A 19,185-nucleotide genomic window follows, 5' to 3' on the forward strand; every position below is an offset into this window, starting at 1 on the left:
AAGCCTTTGGATTTTCCTTAATCCTACCAACTAAGGACTTTTCATGTCCCCTCCCTGCTGCTCTTAGCTTTCTCTTCAGGTCCTTCCTGGCTACCTTATAACACTCAATCGCCCCAATTGAACCTTCACGCCTCATCTTTACATAATCCCCCTCTTCCATTTAACAAGGGATTCCAATTCCTTATTAAACCACGGCTCCCTCACACGACCCTTTCCTCCCTGCCTGACGGTACATACTTATCAAGGACACTCAATAGTTGCTCCTTGAACAAGCTCCACATATCAATTACGCCCTTGCCATGTAGCCTACATTTACTCCTGTACTCAAATCCTCCTGAAATGAAGGTGAATACAGCATTTATCTTCCTTCCTGATTTCTGCTCCTGCAATATTACTTTAAGTGATTGGTGTACAGGGAGATCCAGATTCCTTTCAAAGTTATAGTTCCCCACGTGCTGGGCCTACATACAATGGTCAGCGTGCCAATACCATTCCCAGTATTGACTTATGGCTTCAGAACTCACTGCCACACATGGACTCGGAGGGCTACGCAGAAATAAACAAAAATGCAGCTTTAGTTCATTTATAGTGCAACATTTTTCAACCACTCATTTTTCAAATGAGAGGCTGCCAGTCCATTGTTCCCATCAAAGTACACAGCATCTCATCTCCCCCATTACTCTGCACCTGCCACGTATTTGCCCAGTCACTCCACTTGTCTCAACCACCTTGGAACTTTTTTACATCCTCCTCATCCAATCACTGGCTGACATCGTTTAGTGCTGTCAGCAGACTTGGGAATATTGCATTTGCGCCCCTCACCCAAAGATATGATGTGTATTGGGAATAGCTGGAGCTCAAGACACGATCCTTACAATATCCTCCAAGCCTTCCATTTAAAAATAAAACATTGTTTTATTCCTACTCACTGTTTCCTGCCAGCTCTCGCATTCTAAATCTATGACCATATATTATCCCGAGTCCCATAGGATTCGAATTTGCACAATAAGCTTGGGGCTTTATCAAAAATCTTTCTGATAATCCACTCGCATGGCATTGATACCTCCTACATAATTTTACTAAAAGCCACTTTCTCAAATATGATTCCCATTTCATAAATCTCTGTTGACTTTGTCTATGCCCATTAATTTCAGTCCAATACTTTCTCTAAACTGTTTAGTTGCTATTTTCATTCCAGTCCATTTTTCTCACAAGACTAAAGTTCCCTAGTATTGCTAGGAAGTTTTCTTTTTTGATTTATTTCCTTCTGTGAAGGCATAACTAAAGTATTTGCTCCATAGTTCTGCTATTTCCCGGTCCTCAATTATCTGGTATCAGACTGTAAGAAATCTGCAACTTTTTTCTCTTAATTTTGCCATTGACATATTTCCAGAAAATATTACAAGTTCTCTCTTACCAACTTTGTTAAGATAATCTTCAGAAACCCATCAATTCCTACCTTCCACAGCCATGCAATCACAGAAGCACAGACTCTGTCCTACCAGAAATACAGCACAGTCTACATTCGGCCCACTTTCCGACACAAGACCTTAGCCGTGAATCTTAAAGCATTTGAAGTGCACAACCGTGTCGTTTCTAATGATTTGAGGTTACCATGACAACTCCACTCTCAAGAAGTGCATTCCAGAACCCAACCACGCTCTGGTTGAAAAACAATTCTCAAATCTTCACTAAACCGTAAATCCTTCACTTTAAAAGTGTGGCCCTTTGAGTAAAATCAACAGCTGCTGTCTATCCAACCTGTCCATGTACCTCGTAATCCTATCACTCTGAATCACAGACCTCTCAGCCTTCTCTCCTCCAAACTAAATAATCTGAGGTTATCCAGCCTCTCTCCATAGCTGATATGCTCCATCCCAGGGAACACCTCTGCACCCCACCAGTACAATCACATCCTTTCTGTAATGTTGTTCCCAGACCTATACACAGTATTCCATCTTGCCCTCACCAAAGTTCCGCATAGTTCTTATAATCTAAGCCTCGATTAATAAAGGCTATGTTTACATTCCCCTATCCTTTCCCAGATTGTGTATTAACCTGTGCAGTCACATTCAGCGATGTCTGGAGAAGCACCCTCTGAGCTTTCTAATGTGCTGCCATTCATTGAGTACTCCCCTGACTGGTTCCTTCTTCCAAAGTGCATCACCTCATAGTTACCAGGGTTACATTCCATCTGCCATTGATCCACCCATCTGACCATTCCATCAGTCTCCACCTGTAACATAAGGCTTTCCTCCTCACTGCCAACCACCCGGCCAATCTTTGTATCAAATACAAACTTATTTATTACACACCCAACCCCTCGTCCATATTCACAACTGCATCATTTATGAATCCCACAAATAACAAGGATAAAATTCTCTCAACATCAGTTACATCACGTGGTTGTGCACGTTGATGAAGAAGCAGCGGTTTCGAAAGCTAGTGTTGCCGAATTAACTTGTTAGACTCTGGTCTGGTGTTATGCTATTTTTAGATTTGTCCACCGCAGCCCAACACTAGCACCTCCGAATCACAAATAATAAGGGACCCAGCACTGATGCCCGTGGTACAGCATTGGACACTAGCCCCCAGTCACACAAACAGCCTTCTACCACTCCCCTCTTTCTCCTACTACTGAAGTTGATTTAGATGCAACTTGGCAAGTCACTAATGAGTCCTACGTGTTCACTAGTTATTCTGTTCCGCTTCACACACTTGTAGGTTATCTGGGGATTCTCTGTAATCTTGTCCATAAGACCAAAAGACATAGGAACGGAAAAAAGGCCATTCAGCCCATCGTGTCCACTCCGCCATTCAATCATGGCTGATGGGCATTTCAACTTCACTTACCCGCATTCTACCCGTAGCCCTTAATTCCTTGTGACATCAAGAATTTATCAATTTCTGTCTTGAAGACATTTAGCGTCCCAGCCCCCACTGCACTCTGCGGCAATGAATTCCACAGGCCAACCACTCTGGCTGAAGAAATGTCTCCGCATTTCTGTTCTGAATTTACCCCCTCTAATTCTAAGGCTGTGTTCACGGGTCCTAGTCTACTCGCCTAACGGAAACAATTTCCTAGTGTCCACCCTCTCCAAGCCATGTATTAGCTTGTAACTTTTTATGAGATGTCCCCTTAATCTTCGAAACTCCAATGAATACAATCCCAGGATCATCAGCCGTTCCTCATATGTTAGACCTACCATTCCAGGGATCATCCGTGTGAATCTCCGCTGGACATGCTCCAGTGCCAGTATGTCCTTCCTGAGGTGTGGGGACCAAAACTGGACACAGTACTCCAAATGGGGCCTAACCAGAGCTCTATAAATTCTCAGTGGTACAACGGTGCTTCTATATTCCAACCTTCTTGAGATAATTGACAACATTGGATTCGCTTTCTTAATCACGGACTCAAGCTGCATGTTTACCTTTAGAGAATCCTCAACAAGCTCTCCCAGATCCGTCTGTACTTTGGCTTTATGAATTTTCTCACCGTTTAGAAAGTAGTCTATGCTTGTATGCTTTTTTCTTTATTTCTTTTGTCCTGCCTTGGCCCTGTGTTAGTCAGTCCCCTCCACGCGCAGAATTTCCTCCTTATTCCAGTATTAAATGGTTTGTCTCTTATTCTGCCATTATGTGCCTTGAATGTGGATTAGACAGCCTGATAAATTTCCTGTTTATTTCCAAATTGCCGTATGTTTTGTGAGTTATATAAAGTTCACAGTGACCCACCGCTGATTCGTTGAAACTCTAGAGAACATCGGCCGAGTTTCCTCATCACACAACCTTGCCACCTGAGGGATTTATCTGGCTAATGTCCATTACACTTCTTCTGTGGTCAGTATGTTCTTTCTCAGATTCGGTCACCAAAACTGTGCACAACACTCCAGGTACAGTCTCACCAATACTCTGTGAAACTGCTTCAACATGTCTTTACATCTATATTCTGACTCCCTTAAAGGAAGGCAAACCAAACTTTAAGTTTCCACTTACATATATTCCTCCAAATACCTTTCATATTATTGTATTTTCGAACTCACTGTGTGAGTTCTGATAGAAAACCTTCTGATAATCTAAAGTTTATACCAATTCTACTGGTACCCCATTATCTATGCTGTAAGAATCAACTTCAAACAATTCCAAAGTTTGTCAAGTATGATTTCCCTTTCACAAATGAATACTGAGTCACTCAAAGTTTGCTGTTAATGTCTAAATATCCAATATCACATCCTATATAATATATTCCAACAATTTCCGAACAAATGTCAAGTTAATTTGTCAGCAGTTCTCCACATTATCTCTTCTTCTCTTTATAGATGCTTGGATCCCTACCATTCATCGATAGTGCTTGGATCACGTTTACTGATGTGCATTTATCAACACCAGCTTCCAGACTCTGCAAAATGTACAGGAAAATAGAACGCAGTCATCGACAACGCAATCAATACTTATATTTTTGATTTATTTCTGAAGATTTTGGTATGAAGTACATCTGGTTTGTCAAGCTTAGCAATGCTCAATCCAGCTGCATGTTCAATATTGCCTTGTTACTGATATGAATTGACTTCATGTCTTTACTTCCACAAGTCATATACGATCACTTCGTATTTCTCGGTGATTTTCTGGATCTTACTCCATTAAGACAGATGTAAAGTAACTGATCATTTGCTTTGCCATTTCCCTGTTATCCACCATAAACTCGTCTCTCCCGATTGCAAATTTCCACATTTGACTACTTTTTTTTTTCTTTTGAAATATAGATCATAGATTTTTGCAGTCTTTGTGTTCCTGTTTGTTTGCATGCATGTTCGCTTTTTGATTTCCTGATCAGTTTCATGACCCTCCTTTCTGGATTGCAATTTTCTGAGAATTCTTAGGATTCCACAATGTCTGGAATTCTTTTGAAGTCACTTCCTGTGATTAAGTTATTCTTTAATTTGTTATGTTAATCATCATTGTGTCACTTACTCACTCTTTGGTGTTTTCATCTGAAATAAGTAGACATATCTTTCAAACTATGCAGTATTTCTATAAATCTCCTGGTCCTGACCAGATATATTCAGGAACACTGCAGGAGGACAGAGAGGTAATAGTGGGGGCCCTGGTTGGTACTTACGTATCATCAGTTGCCAACGGGTGAGGTCCCGGAGGACTGGAGGGTAGAGAATGCTGTGCCCTTATTCAAGAAGAGCTACAAAGAAAAACCTGGGAATTATCGACCAATAAACCTGACGTCTCTAGTTGGTAAGTTTCTTGAGAAGATCTGAGAGAGACGATATACATGCATTTGGCAAGGCAGGCTGTGATTATGAGCAGTCAGCATGTCTTTGTGCATGGGAGATAATGTCTCAAAAATTTGTGAGAGTGCTTTGGTGAAATGACCAGTAACTTTGACAAGGGCATGGTGGTGTACGTGGTGTATATGGATTTCAGTAAGGCCTTCAGTCAGGTTCCACATGGTAGGCTGCTCTGGAAGTTTAGATCATATGGAAATGAGTGGGAGCTGGCAAATCAGATACAAAATTTGCTTGATGTTAGGAAACATAGAATAATAGTGGAAGCATGCTTGTCGGACTGAAGGCCTGTGATGAGAGGAATGCCTCAGGAGTCGGTTGTGGGACTGTTACTGTTTGTTTTATGCATGCCTATTGTATATATATATTTACAGATAAGTGTCAGTTCTTGCATTTTAGAAAGTCAAATCAGGGTAGGAGTTTCATAGTGAATGACAGGGTCTTAAGGAGTGTATTGAGACAAAGGGACCTTGGAATCCAGGTTCAAGGTTGTCTGAAAGTGGAGTCACAGGTCGATAGGGCAGTGAAAACGGCATTTGGCACACTGGCCTTCATCAGTCAGAGTAATGAGTATCGAAATTACGGAGTTATGTTGCAGTTATACAGGATGCTGGTGAGGCAATACTGGTAGTGCTATGTTCAGTGTTGTTCACTTTGCTATAGGAAGGATATTATTAAACTGGAAATAGTGCAGAAGAAATATACAAGATGATGCCCGGACTCAATGGTCTGAGTTATAGTGAGAGGTTGGGCAAGCTAGGAGTTTTTACTTTAGAGTGTATGAGACTGAGGGAGATCTGATAGAAGTGTATAAGATCATGGGAAACATGGATAGAGTGAATGCACTCAGTCCTTTTTTTCCACAGGATTGAGCAACCCACGGACTAGAGGGCATCAAGTTAAGATCCGAGGGGAAAGAGTAAAAGGGAACCTGAGGGGCAATTTCTTTTACACACAGGGTGGTATGCACATGGAATGAACTGGCGGCAGAAGTGGTTGAGGGAGATACATTCACAAATTTTAAAATGCATTTGGACAAATACACGGATAGGAATGAATAAGAAGGATATCGGGCAAGTGCAGTTAAATGGGGTTAATGTGAATCGACATTTTGTTTGGAATGGACCAGTTTGGGCTGAAGGGCCTTTCTCCGTGCTGTCAGACACTATGACTCTCACAATCATTGCTTCTCCCATTGAATATTATATTATCCTTCCCCAATTAATTGGAGCGTACTTGACCCTCTCGCCTCCGGGCTTCCATGATGTTTGACCAGAATGTTCAAACATTCGATATTGTATTCAGACGCCGTGTAAAAATGCAACACATTGATGTCACTATTCCTCCAAAGCTGCTTCAGAGCATGGTTATTAATTAGTCCTCCTGACAACACAACACCAAATCTGAAATAACCTGCTCCATAGTTTGGTTCACAACATATTATTCCACTTACCCAATACACACTTACGGAAGTTTTTCTTCACAGTATTAGTAGTCACTGCAGTTTCAGTGCAACTTGAGACCATCCATTATTAATGCAGCACCCACGATTATTTGTTACTCATTCACAGGATGAGGGCATCGCTGGATAACCAGTATTTATTGCCTATGCCAGAGGGCAGTTAAGAGTCAGCAGCGTTGTCTTGTGTCTGGAGTCACATGCAGGCCACACCAGGTAAGGACAGCAGTATCCTTCCCTCAAGGACATCAGTGAACCAGATGTGTTTTTCCAACAAACGACAATGGATTCCTGGTCATCATAAACCCTTGATTCCAGATGCATATTGAATTCAAATTCCACCATGGCACGATTTGAATTCATGTCCCCAGAATATTACCTGGGTCTCTGGGTTAAGGGCCCAGCGATAATATCACTGTGTCATTGCTCCCCCTTGCATATACTTGCATTCCCTATTTCCAGAGCATATGATGTAAAGTATTTACGTGACAGATTTGGTTTTGATATATAACACACGAATGTTTACTTCACCTTGCTATTTGTAAGATTCACCCAAACTGATTCTGTGGGAAGTGATGGAAAGGGTCTGTGGCATTATTACCGATAGATTTGGACAAGACGTTCAGGGAGACTCCCCTCAACGCTGAGATAATCTGAAGAATTGGTCAGCAATACAGGACAAGCATCAATATTATTTCCCCCCACTTTGCTAGGATAAGTGTCACCATATTCTTCTGCTCCTTCGCACTCACTGTATATCTGTTATAACACCCACCCCCGAACAAGGCTCACACGACCACACTCACTGTTGAATTCAGCACCTTCCCTCCCTCACTTTTTCTGTCACTGATGCAATACCCCGCACACTAATACCACTGCATGGATACAACACTGTGGTCAGACTCCCTCCGGACATCTCACCCTTCCCCTATAACAGCATTAACAGCAGGGACACCCATCCCACCCTCATTCCGTCCCTCCTCTTCTCCCATTCCAGGAGAAATATTCTGGAATAGGACATAAAAGGCCAAGCCGGGTGTTAGAGTGCCCGATATCCGTTCCCTCACCCTCTACCCCGACATGTGGGGAGGATCCTGGAAAGAGCCAGATAGGACCAGGACACCTTGTGTAGAGATTCTGAAACATCGACGTCCCACCAGCCAAGTAAGCATCAATGTTCAGGAAAGAGCAATTCTCAACTTAAACTCGCTGGCAGTTCCAATCTCATCTCTCTCACTTTTCAGGCTTAGTTAAAAGACTAAAACTAAAAATAATGTTTATTCTCTTCAGCAAAAATGTTAAAAAGAAAAAATAAACGATATAAGTTCATTACGAAAAATCTAAAACATGACGTTCATTCAAAATTATGGGCAATCCCTAGTAAATACTCGACATCATTTCTCTCACTAAATCTTCTTACAAGTGTTTGTATTCTAGCATCTGCTTCTTTAATTTCAACAGAATATCGTGCCCTGCTATCAATTGCTCATAGTAAATGTTCCTTCCTCTCTGAACTTTTCGTAAACTGTCAATATATTTCCAAATAACTGGATGTTCCACGTCAAGTTCGCATTGTCATCTCCTGTGGGCAGCTTCTGCATTATTGTTTGTTTTGTCCTCATTGTTTAAAGTTCTTTCATATATATTCCACATTCCAACTGGAAAAAGCGGTGGACGCCGAATATTTCCTCAGCGTAATCTTCTACCTCCATAGTTATCCTCGAACCAGTCCAGCAGCGGTTGCAACTCATCTGGTAGCGCATCAGTTAAATATTCAATAGCTTTATGAATTTTTTCAATGTGAATAATTGCAAGACCAATTATCATTTTAGATCTGAAAGAAAATTCTGAGTCAATGTTATACTTACTCAAGTGTCTTTTTAACATTTTAACTAAAGGGAATAAACATTATTTTTATTTGTATTGCTTTGATTAATGCTTTTATCGAAGCCTGAAAAGGAATAAATATGAGCTGCGCTGAAATAGTTCTGCACCTAAATGGGTCTGCGGCAAAATGGGCTGCACCAAACAGGCCACACCAAACAGAATGAAGTATTCCGTACATTACACAGCACAGAGGGACGCTATATAACCATCCCAGGCTGTTATGCAGAAGCAGGGACGCCCTGGGTAGCTGTCAGGAAATACAAAGGAAAGATCATTACTTAATTTGTGTTTGGAAAGCTGTAACGAGTGGAATTCTTCAGGGGTCATCAACAAATTACAAGCTATTTAATGAACCGGATGAAGGAGATGGAGCTCAGTTTGATCATGCACCAGGATATTCATTCAATAAGATGTCAAATGGAGATAGAGCGTCTGCAATGGGATACAGACAGTGGATGGCAGAGCGTCTGCAATGGGATACAGACAGTGGATGGCAGAGCGTCTGCAATGGGATACAGACAAGGGGAGGGCAGGGCGTATGCAATGGCATACAGACAGGGGAAGGACAGATGAACTGCAATTGGATACAGACGGGTGGAGGGCAGAGTGTTTGCAATGGGATACAGAAAGGGGGAGAGCAGACCGCCTGCAATGGGATACAGACAGGGGACGGCAGAGCGCCTGCAATGGGATACAAACAGGGGGAGGGCAGGGCGTCTGCAATGGAATACAGACGGGGGAGGGAAGACTGTCTGCAGTGGGATACAGACGGGGTGGGGGGGTGGGAAAAGCGCCTGCAATGATATACAGATAGCGGAGGGCAGAGCGTGGGCAGTGCGTCTACAATGGGATACAGACAGGGGTAGGACAGATCACCTGCAATGGGATACAGACGGGGGAAGGGCAGAGTGTCTGCAATGGAATACAGACAGGGGGAGGGATGCACCTCTGCAATGGGATACAGACAGGGGAAGGGCAGAGCGTCTGCAACGGGATACAGACGGGGGAGGACAGATCACCTGCAATGGGATACAAACTGGGGGAGGGCAGAGCGTCTGAAATGGGATACAATCAGGGGACGGCAGAGTATCTGCAATGGGATGCAGACGGGGGGGGGAGGAGCATCGGCAGTGGGATACAGACAGGGGGAGGGCAGAGCATCTGCAATGGGATGCAGACAGGGGAAGGGCTGAGTGTCTGCAATGGGATGCAGACAGGGGAAGGCAAAGCGTCTGCAATGGGATACAGACGGGGGAGGGCAGAACATCTACAATGCGATATAGACAGCTGACGGCAGTGCGTCTGTAATGGGATACAGACGGGGAAGGGTAGATCGTCTGCAATAGGATACGGACAGGAGGAGGGCAGAGCGTCTGCAATGGGATACAGACGAGGCGGTTGGAGCGTCTGCAATGGGATACCGATGGGTGAGGGCAGAGCATCGGCAATGGGACACAGACAGTGGGAGTGCAGAACGTCTGCAATGGGACACAGACTGGGGAGGGCACACAACAAGCAATGGCATACAGACAGAGGATGGCTGTGAGCAAAGCTTCAGCAGAAAAAAAACAGTACAATATACATGTGATGGAAATTTTCTGTTTTGTGGAAAAGACGAAACAGCAGAAATTTATTTAAATGTAAGGAGAATGCAGAACTTAGTGTTACAGAGGGATTTGTGTGTCTTAGTACATGAATCACATCAAATTATTCTGAAGATGTAGCAAGTGATTTGGAAGGTAAATGTCGTGATCCTGTTTCGTGCAAGGGGTGTTGGGTATGATCTTGCCGATGTTTTCTGCATCAGTACAGGGCATTGTTGAGATTACATCTGTTGTATTATGTGTAGTTATAACTGCTTAAACTGAAAAAAAAACAAAATTGCTTTCGAAACGTCTCAAAGACGTTTCTCTTCACGCATTCTTGGGATGAATGCATTACGTTATGAAGAATTAACAGTTCGACCTGAGAATGAGGGTTGTTTTATTGACCATATAGGATCTTGAGAAGAGGGTAGTTGGTGAATACCGGATGGATATTTCTTCTTGTGTGGGAGAATAAAACTGGGGAAATACTTAAAGAATAAGTCAGGTTCAAAGGAAAGGTCATTGGACAGAAAAATTGAACTCCGAATTTTGTTCCTACATGCTGACAGACAAGCTGAGCTTTACCAGCAATTACTGTATATGTTTAAGAATATTCATTTTAACACAGATATTGTGAAGACATGAAACGCTTATTTTTACATTATGCAAGCACATATTAGCACATCTTCAAAACAAGTAGGACTATTTATTGTTAATGAATTGATTCTGCAATACCGGACTAACCTGGAGTCGAGAACGTGATCGAGTCATATAGATCGGACAACGTTCAAGAAGAGCTCATAGAGTCCAGTGTGGGGCTGATAACGTTATTGATTTAACTTACAGATGGAAAATGTAGCCTATCTGTAGAGAAACATTCTATTGTTCTCTTTCTGCTTCCCTTTCACTCATCACAGCAATGTGTGGGAGTGAAATAGAGCCCAGTCATCTTTCCCACTAATGGAGGATTCCGGATGAGGATTCATTGGAATCTCCCCATTGCCTGAAGCAAAATAGTTCAACTAAATTCAACTGTTTCATGAAGAGATCCCATTGTCAGAAGGCTGTACAAGCAGAATAACTGCAGAAGTAATTATCCGACTCAAAAATGAGGGGAACAGACAGGAGATTCTGTGGCTGCAAATGGGAATCCGGAATGGTGTGTAGCCTCCCACATTCCAGCATCCAAGATGTCTCAGAGCGGCTGCAGAAAGTTTTCACTGGGGGTTGGGGGGGGGGGGGGGGAGGGGGCAGTGGGCGGGAAGCAGCCAGAAGCCATTGTGCACATTGGTACAAAGGACAGAGTGACACAGGTAGAAATAGTGATGACATCCTGCAGAGTGATTATAGAGAGCTGGGGAAAAGGATAAAAGAGAGTGGTAATATTCAGTTTACTTCCAGTTCTCCATGCTAGTGAGGGTAAGAATAGGAGGATATGGCAGATGGAGGGGTGGCTAAAGAATTAGTGTAGGGGCAGAGATTTTTGTATTACTGGGATCTTTCGTCAGGAAGGACGGGTTGTACCTGAGGTGGAAGGGGGCCAATATGCTGGCAGGCAGGTTTGCAACTGCTGCAAGGGAGGGTTTCAACTAGATTGGCTGGGGTTGGGGAGGGGTGGGATCCTCAACAGCCGGAAGGCAAATGCGAGGCTGGAAGGAGATACACTAATCAGAAACAGTACAACAAAGAGACAGGTCAGGCTCGACAACGACAGGGAGCAAGGAATGCCTGTTGGATTAAATTGCAGCTGTTTCAATGCAAGATTACTGACAGGAAAGGCCGATGAACTCAGGACATGGATCGGTGCGCGGGACTGGGATATTATAGCCATTACTGAAACATGGCTAAGGGAGGGACAGCACTGGCAGCTTAATGTACCAGGGTACGATGTTTTATGCGGGACAGAGATGGTGGAAAGAGGGGACGGGGAGTTTCATTTTGATTAAGGCGAGTATCACAGCAGTAAACAGAGATAAAATAACTGATGGATCATCTTGTGAGGATTTGTCTGGGGAGCTAATAAATAAGAAGGGAATTGTGATAGGATTTGGATTGTACTATAGGTCCCCAAATAATAAACGAGAAATTAGGGGAACAAAAATATGTAGAAAGACTGGGGAGACTTACAGGGCCAATAGGATTGCCTTAGTAGGAGATTTTAATTTTCCTAACATAGACTGGGAATGGCAGAGAATTAAGGACTGAGATGGCGTGTATTTATTAAGTGTATTCAGAATATGTTCCTCAAGCAGTAAGTAGAGGGTGGAACTCGGGAAGGGACGAAACGTGACCTATTCTAAGATCTAGGGCAGGACAGGTGACTGAGGTGACAGAGGGGGAGCACTCTGGGACCAGTGACCATAGTTCTATTAATTTTTAATAAGTTATGGAGAAGGACAAAACTGCTCCATATTTTCAAGTTTAAACTTGGGGCAAGGCGAACTTTGATGGAATTAGACAGGAGCTTGTAGGGGTTGGTTGGAGGAGTTGTTTGCAGGCGAAGGGACCTCCTGCAAGTGGGAGGTCTTTAAAAGTGAAATGTCTACAGTTCACGGTCTATATGTTCCTGTGAGGGTAAAAGGCAAGGTTGGCAGGCAGAGGGAACCTCGGATGTCAGGAGATATTGAGGCTTTGACCAGCAAAAAGGAGGCGTGGCTCAGGTCCAGGCAGCTGGGACAGAGGAAATTCCTGGAGGTGTACAGGGGATACAGTAGTTTACTGAAGAAGGAAACCAGGAGGGTGAAAAGGGGACACAAGATAGCCTTGGCTGAGAAGATTAGGGTGAATCCAAAGAGGTTCTTTAAGTATATTAAAGTAAAAAGAATAACTAAATGAGAGTATGACCCCTCAAATTCCAGAGTGAACATGCATGTCTAGAACGGTAGGAGATTTGTGAGATTCTCAATGAATATTTTTCCTCTGCCTTTACCGTGGAGAAAATCATGAAGACTTGGGAGGTGAACAAAGGTCGCAGTGTTATCTTGGGGTGAGTCAATATCCCAGGAGTAGACGTGTTGGATGCATTAGAATGTATGAAGGTGGATAAATCTCATCGTCCTAAACAGATGCATCCAAGAAAACTGCAAGAGGCTACAGAGGAAACTACGGGGACCCTGGTCGATATTTTTGCATCATCGTTAGCTACAGTTTAGCTTCCACAATATTGGAGATTAGCAAATGTTGTGCCATTATTCAAGAAGGGAAGGAAAGAAAAATCTGGTATCGACAGACCAGGAAATCTAACATCTGTGGTACGTAGGTTACTTGATAAGGCTCTGAGGGATGAGATATACATGCATTTGGAAAGATAAGGTTTGATTGGAAATAGTCTTTTTGACAGATTCCCTACAGTATGGGAACAGGCCATTTGGCCCAACAAGATCACACCGGCCCTCCAAACTAACCCACCCAGTCCGATTCTCCTACCCTATAGTTAACCCTGACGAATGCACATAACACTATGGGTAACTTAGCATAGCCAATTCACCTGACCTATATATCTTTGGATTGTGGAAGGAAAGTGAAACACCCAAAGGAAAGCCACACAAACACAGTGACAATGAGCAAACTCCACACAGAGTCACCCGAAGCTGGAGCAAACCTGGATCCATGGCACTAAGAGGCAGCAGTGCTTACCACTGAGCCACCATGCCAACCTTGCTTTTTTCAACACAGTTCAATGACACAGGGACAAAATCTATTCTGCCCTTCACCCATGATGCACGTTCCAATATCACATACCATGGATAATTTATTCTCCACTGAAAATGTCATCTTATTATTATTTATTAATTAGTTTGTTATTATTAATTTTAATAATTATTGTTAATAGTTGTTTTTAGACTGGAAAGATTGCATGGCTTTGTGAGTGGGAGATCATGCCGCTCAAATTTGTTTGAGTTCATTGATGAAGTGACCAGGAATGTTGATGAGGGTAGTGTGGTAGACGTAGTCTGTATGATTTTCACGGAGGCCTTTGACCAGGTTACCATTGATAGGATGGTCTGGAAGGTTAGAATCGCATGGAATCCAGAGGGAGCTGGCAAATTGGACACACAATTGGCTTCACGGTAGTAAGCAGTGAGCAGTAGTGGAAGGATGCTCTCGGACCAGAGGCCTGTGACACATGAAATGCCTCAGGGGTCCCTGATGGGCCCATTGCTGTTTGTTATCTGTATCAATGATATTCTTGCGAATGAACAAGGCATGATTGTGAAACTTGAAGATGACACTAAAATAGGTGGTATCGTAGACAGTGAGGAAGTATGTCAGAACTTGCAGCAGGATCATGGTCAAACTGGAGAAGTGGGCCGAGGAATATTTTGGCAACGTTAGATCAAGGTAGGAGTTTGATGGTGATTAGTAGGACCTTAAGGAGTGTAGTTGAGCAGAGGGACCATGGAGTTTATGTCCACCGTTCTCTGAAAGTAGGGTCATAGTTAGACATGGTAGTGAAGAAGGTTTTTGCCACACGAGCATGCATCGTCAGGACATTGAGGAGAGCAGTTGGGAAGTTATGTTGCAATTATACAGGATGTTGGTGAGGCTGCACTTGTAGTGCTGTGTTCAGTTTTAGTCACATTGCAATCGGAAGGATATGTTTTACTTTGAAATGTGAACAGACGGAATTTACAAAAATGTTGCCAGGACTCAACAATATGAATTATAGGGAGAGGTTGGACAAGCGAGGACTTTCTTCTTTCGAGAATAGGAGACTGAGAGGGATCTTATAGAAGTTTACATGGATAGGGTGAATGGATCCAGCCTTTTTTTCCTAGAGTTGGGGAATCGAGGTGGAAAGGGCATCAGTTTAAGGTGTGAGGGGAAAGAATAAAAGGGAAACTGGTGGAAACTGTTTTACACAGAGAGTGGTACACAAAGGGAATGTGCTGCCAACGGAAGTGGTGGAAGCATTTGTATTAACGATAATTAAACGACATTTGGGCAAGTACATGTACAGGAAAGGACGAGAATGCTATGGGCCAATGTGTTGGGAAATGAGGTTAGTGTGGTTGGATATTTGGGTCAGCATGGACGGGTTTGGGCAAAAGGGCCTCTCTGCCTCTCTCCATGCTTTAGGACTTGATGACTCTACAAATAGAACAGCATTTGGGTCAAACTCTCATTTTTCCTTCGGTCATGTGTTCGAATCATATTTGGACAATGTTCTTTCAAGTTAACTTTGCAGATATTTTGCTTTTCAGTTCGGTATCGACAATACGTATGTGTGTCCGTGTGTGTCTGTGTGTGTGTGTGTGTGTGTGTGTGTGTGTGTGTGTGTGTGTGTGTGTGTGTGTGTGTGTGTGTGTGTGTGTGTGTGTGTGTGTGTGTGTCTGTGTGTGTGTGTGTGTGTGTGTGTGTATTTCTCAGTATTTTTCAAAGAAAACTATCAATGTACATATTTGCAATATCCGCTCGTCATTCCTCTTTTCATCATAGTTTGAGCAACTTTGTTTTGGTCATAAACGTGTTGTTTTAGCAGATTAAAGAAATCTGCCTGATTTGTCCCTAACACTGACCCTGACACACTCTGTGAACTATATCATTGCCCATATCACCAACATAGTTATAATTATTTTTTGTGGTCAGTATCAGCCAACGTTAGTGTCATTGGACGGGAGTCTGAGGGATAGGATTTACATCTATTTCGAAAGACAAGGAATGATTAGGGATAGTCAATATTGATTTGTGTGATGGAAATCATGTCTAATTAATGTGATTGAGTATTATGAAGAGGTGACAAAGAAAATTGAATAAGACACTGTGGTATATATTGTTTACACAACCTTCGGCAAGGCATTTAACAAGGTTCCCCATCGTAGACAGATTACTAAAACTAGGTTATATGTAATCTAGGAAAAACTAACCAATTGGATACAAAATTGGATTGAAGGTAATGGATTGTTTTCCAGACTGAAGACCTGTTGCCAGCGGCGTGCTGAAAGAATCAGTGCTGAGCTCATTGCTTTTCATCACGGCTGTAAAAAGCTTTGAAGTGCTTTTCGGCGGCTTGGTCAGTAACTTTACAGATAACATCACCAAAGTGGTGCAGTGGACAGTAAAATAAGATTATCTCAGAATATAACAGGAGTCTTGACCATCAATGAACCAAGGACTGGCAGATGGAATTTAATTTAGATATTTGTGAGGTTTTGCATTTTGGTAAGTTAAAGCAGGATAGTGCCCTGGGGAATGTTGCTTTACAAAGAGAACTACGGGTGAAGATTCATAATTCCTTGTAAGTGGAGTTTAGGTCGGTAGAGTGGTGAGGAACGTGGTTCACATGCTTGTCTTAATCGGTCAGAGCATTGAGTAGAGGAGTTACGGGTAGCGTGTTGCACTTGTACAGGACGTAGATGAGGCCACTTTAAGAATACTGCGTACATGTCAGTTGAATCTGCTAAAGGATGGATATTGTTAAGGTTGAAAGGGTGCAGAAAAGATTTACAAGAATTTTCTGGAACCTGAGGGATTGAGCTACAGGGAGATGATGAACAAGTTGAGGCTTTTTCCCCTGGACTGTCAGAGTTTGAATGGTGCCATGACAGAGGTTTAATAAAGTCCTGAGGGGCATGGATAGTCTAAATGGGCAAGATTTTTTTCCCAGTGTAGGGGCATCCAGAACTAGACGGCATAGTGTGAATGTGACAGGTCAAAGACTTAGAAGGGACCTGAGGGGAAACTTTTTCACACAGAGGCTCGTGGGTGTACTGTCAGAGGAAGTGGTGAAAGCGGGTACAATTACACATTTAAAATGTAACTGGATAGGTACATAAATAGGAATGGATCATGCGATGTGGGCCAAATGCTGGCAAGTGGGTCGAGATCTGATTAGGATGCCAGATTGGCCTGGACAATTTGGACAAAAGGATCTGTTTCTACGCTGTATGACTCTCTTATTCTCACAACAGGATGAGGGAAATTTCAAAAAGGGCCATTCGAATTGGAATTCTCTTCCCCAGAAGTTTGTGGTGCCTCTTTGATTACAAGTATTCACAGCTGAGTTAGTTAAAGATTTGACAGAGAAGTGTTTCATGGATAATGGGACACAGACAGGAAATGAGACTGAGACCACAATCTGATCAGCGACAATCTTAATGCCTGGTGGAGAAGGCTCAAAATCTCTAATGACCCACTCCTGCTCCTCAGTCCCATGTTTCTGTGTTCCATTCAACCCCGCAAATCTGCTAGCAATGGTTTTCCCTCTTTGTAACTTGTGCTTCATTTGTTGATCATGTTGTAGACTCAAATTCACTGTGAACACGGCCCCCAAATCTCACCCAGCAATGGCTCATAAAATCCGCTGGTCTCCCTGATTGCAACATTTCATAAAAGACCTTCCAGGAAAATAACACCCACTAACTTTCCAATAACAGAATGGGAGAACATCAGAAACAGGGGCAGGTCATTCCCATCCCAAGCCTGCCTTGCCCTTCACTAAGATCAATCTGACCTTCTCCAAGTCTCAAATCTTCCTCAATGTCCAAGTCTTCTTGAGCACTTCCATAGAACACAGAACAAAGAACAGGACTGATTTGGAGATGCCTGTGTTGGACTGGGGTGTACAAAGTTAACAATCACACAACACCAGGTTATAGTCCAACAGGTTTAATTGGAAGCACACTAGCTTTCGCAGCGTCGCTCCTTCATCAGGTGGTAGTGGAGGGCTCAATACGAACACAGAATTTATAGCACAAATTTGCAGTGTGATGTAACTGAAATTATACATTGAAAATTTGATTGTTAAGCCTTTCATTTGTTAGAATACCATGATAGTTTCACTTCTTTCATATGTAAATCACAAAACCTTTTTTAAAAAGTTGCTTTCTCAGGTTAACTGTTAACAATGGTGATATCTAGACAATATGGTGAAGATGTTGGCCCCCTGTGTTCTCTGTCTCGGCCATGATGTTTAAATTGATTCTAATCTAAAAAGTGAGATAACGGAGTTTTACATAAATTCAGTTTTTGAGCTCAGAGTTCTACATGAAGGCATGCAGTTAGGACCTTCAGCCCTCGACGTTGTGCTGTTTATCCTACTCTAAGATCAGACTAACCGACATGCTTCCATTCACTTTGTTCCATGTGCCTATCCAAGAGTCTCTTAAGTTTCCCTCAGGTATATGACTCTCCTACAACTGCTGGCAGTGCACTCGACTCACCCACCACTCTCTGTGTAAAGACTCTACCGTTGATATCTCCTCCAAACCTTCCTCCAATTGCCTTAAAATTATGCCACCTAGTCATAGATATTTCTGCCCTGTGAAAATGCTTCTGGCTATTCACTTTCTCTCTGCCTCTCATCATCTTGTACACCTCCAGTGAGAAAAGCCCTCACTCCCTCATGGTTTCATCATAAGACCTGCCCTCCAGTTCAGGCAACATCCTGGTAAATCTCTTCCTGGTAAATCGCACTTAACGAGTATTAATTATGACCTCTACACTTTTTGGAGTCATTCACGGCACAAGGAAAGATGATTATCATTGGTGGGTATCAATCATCTCAGCCGTGGGACACATCTGCAGGAGATCCTCAGCGTAGCTTCCTCAACCAAGGCATCTCCAGTTTGTCACCACATAATCCCTACAGTGTGGAAGGAGGCTATTCAGCCCATTGAATCTAAACTGAGCAGATTAGATTCCCTACAGTGTGGAAACAGGCACTTCGGTCCAACCAGTCCACACCGACCCTCCGAAGAGTAACCCACCCAGACACATTTCGGTCTGACTCATGCACCTAACATAATGGACAATTTAGCATGGCCAATTTACCTGGACTGTGGGAGGAAACCGGAGCACCCGGAGGAAACTCATGCAGACAAGTGGGGAATGTGCAAACTCCACACAGACAGTTGCCCAAGGCTGGAATCGAACCTGGGACCCTGGTGCTGTGAAGCAGCAGTGTTAGCTACTGAGCCACCGTGCCAGCAGAAGAGGGGGCATTCACTGAAATTTA

The sequence above is a fragment of the Chiloscyllium plagiosum genome, unplaced genomic scaffold, assembly GCF_037043375.1.
Source record: "Chiloscyllium plagiosum isolate Xiang-an unplaced genomic scaffold, Cpla_swu_hap1 HiC_scaffold_20, whole genome shotgun sequence".
NCBI classification, from domain to species: Eukaryota; Metazoa; Chordata; class Chondrichthyes; order Orectolobiformes; family Hemiscylliidae; genus Chiloscyllium; species Chiloscyllium plagiosum.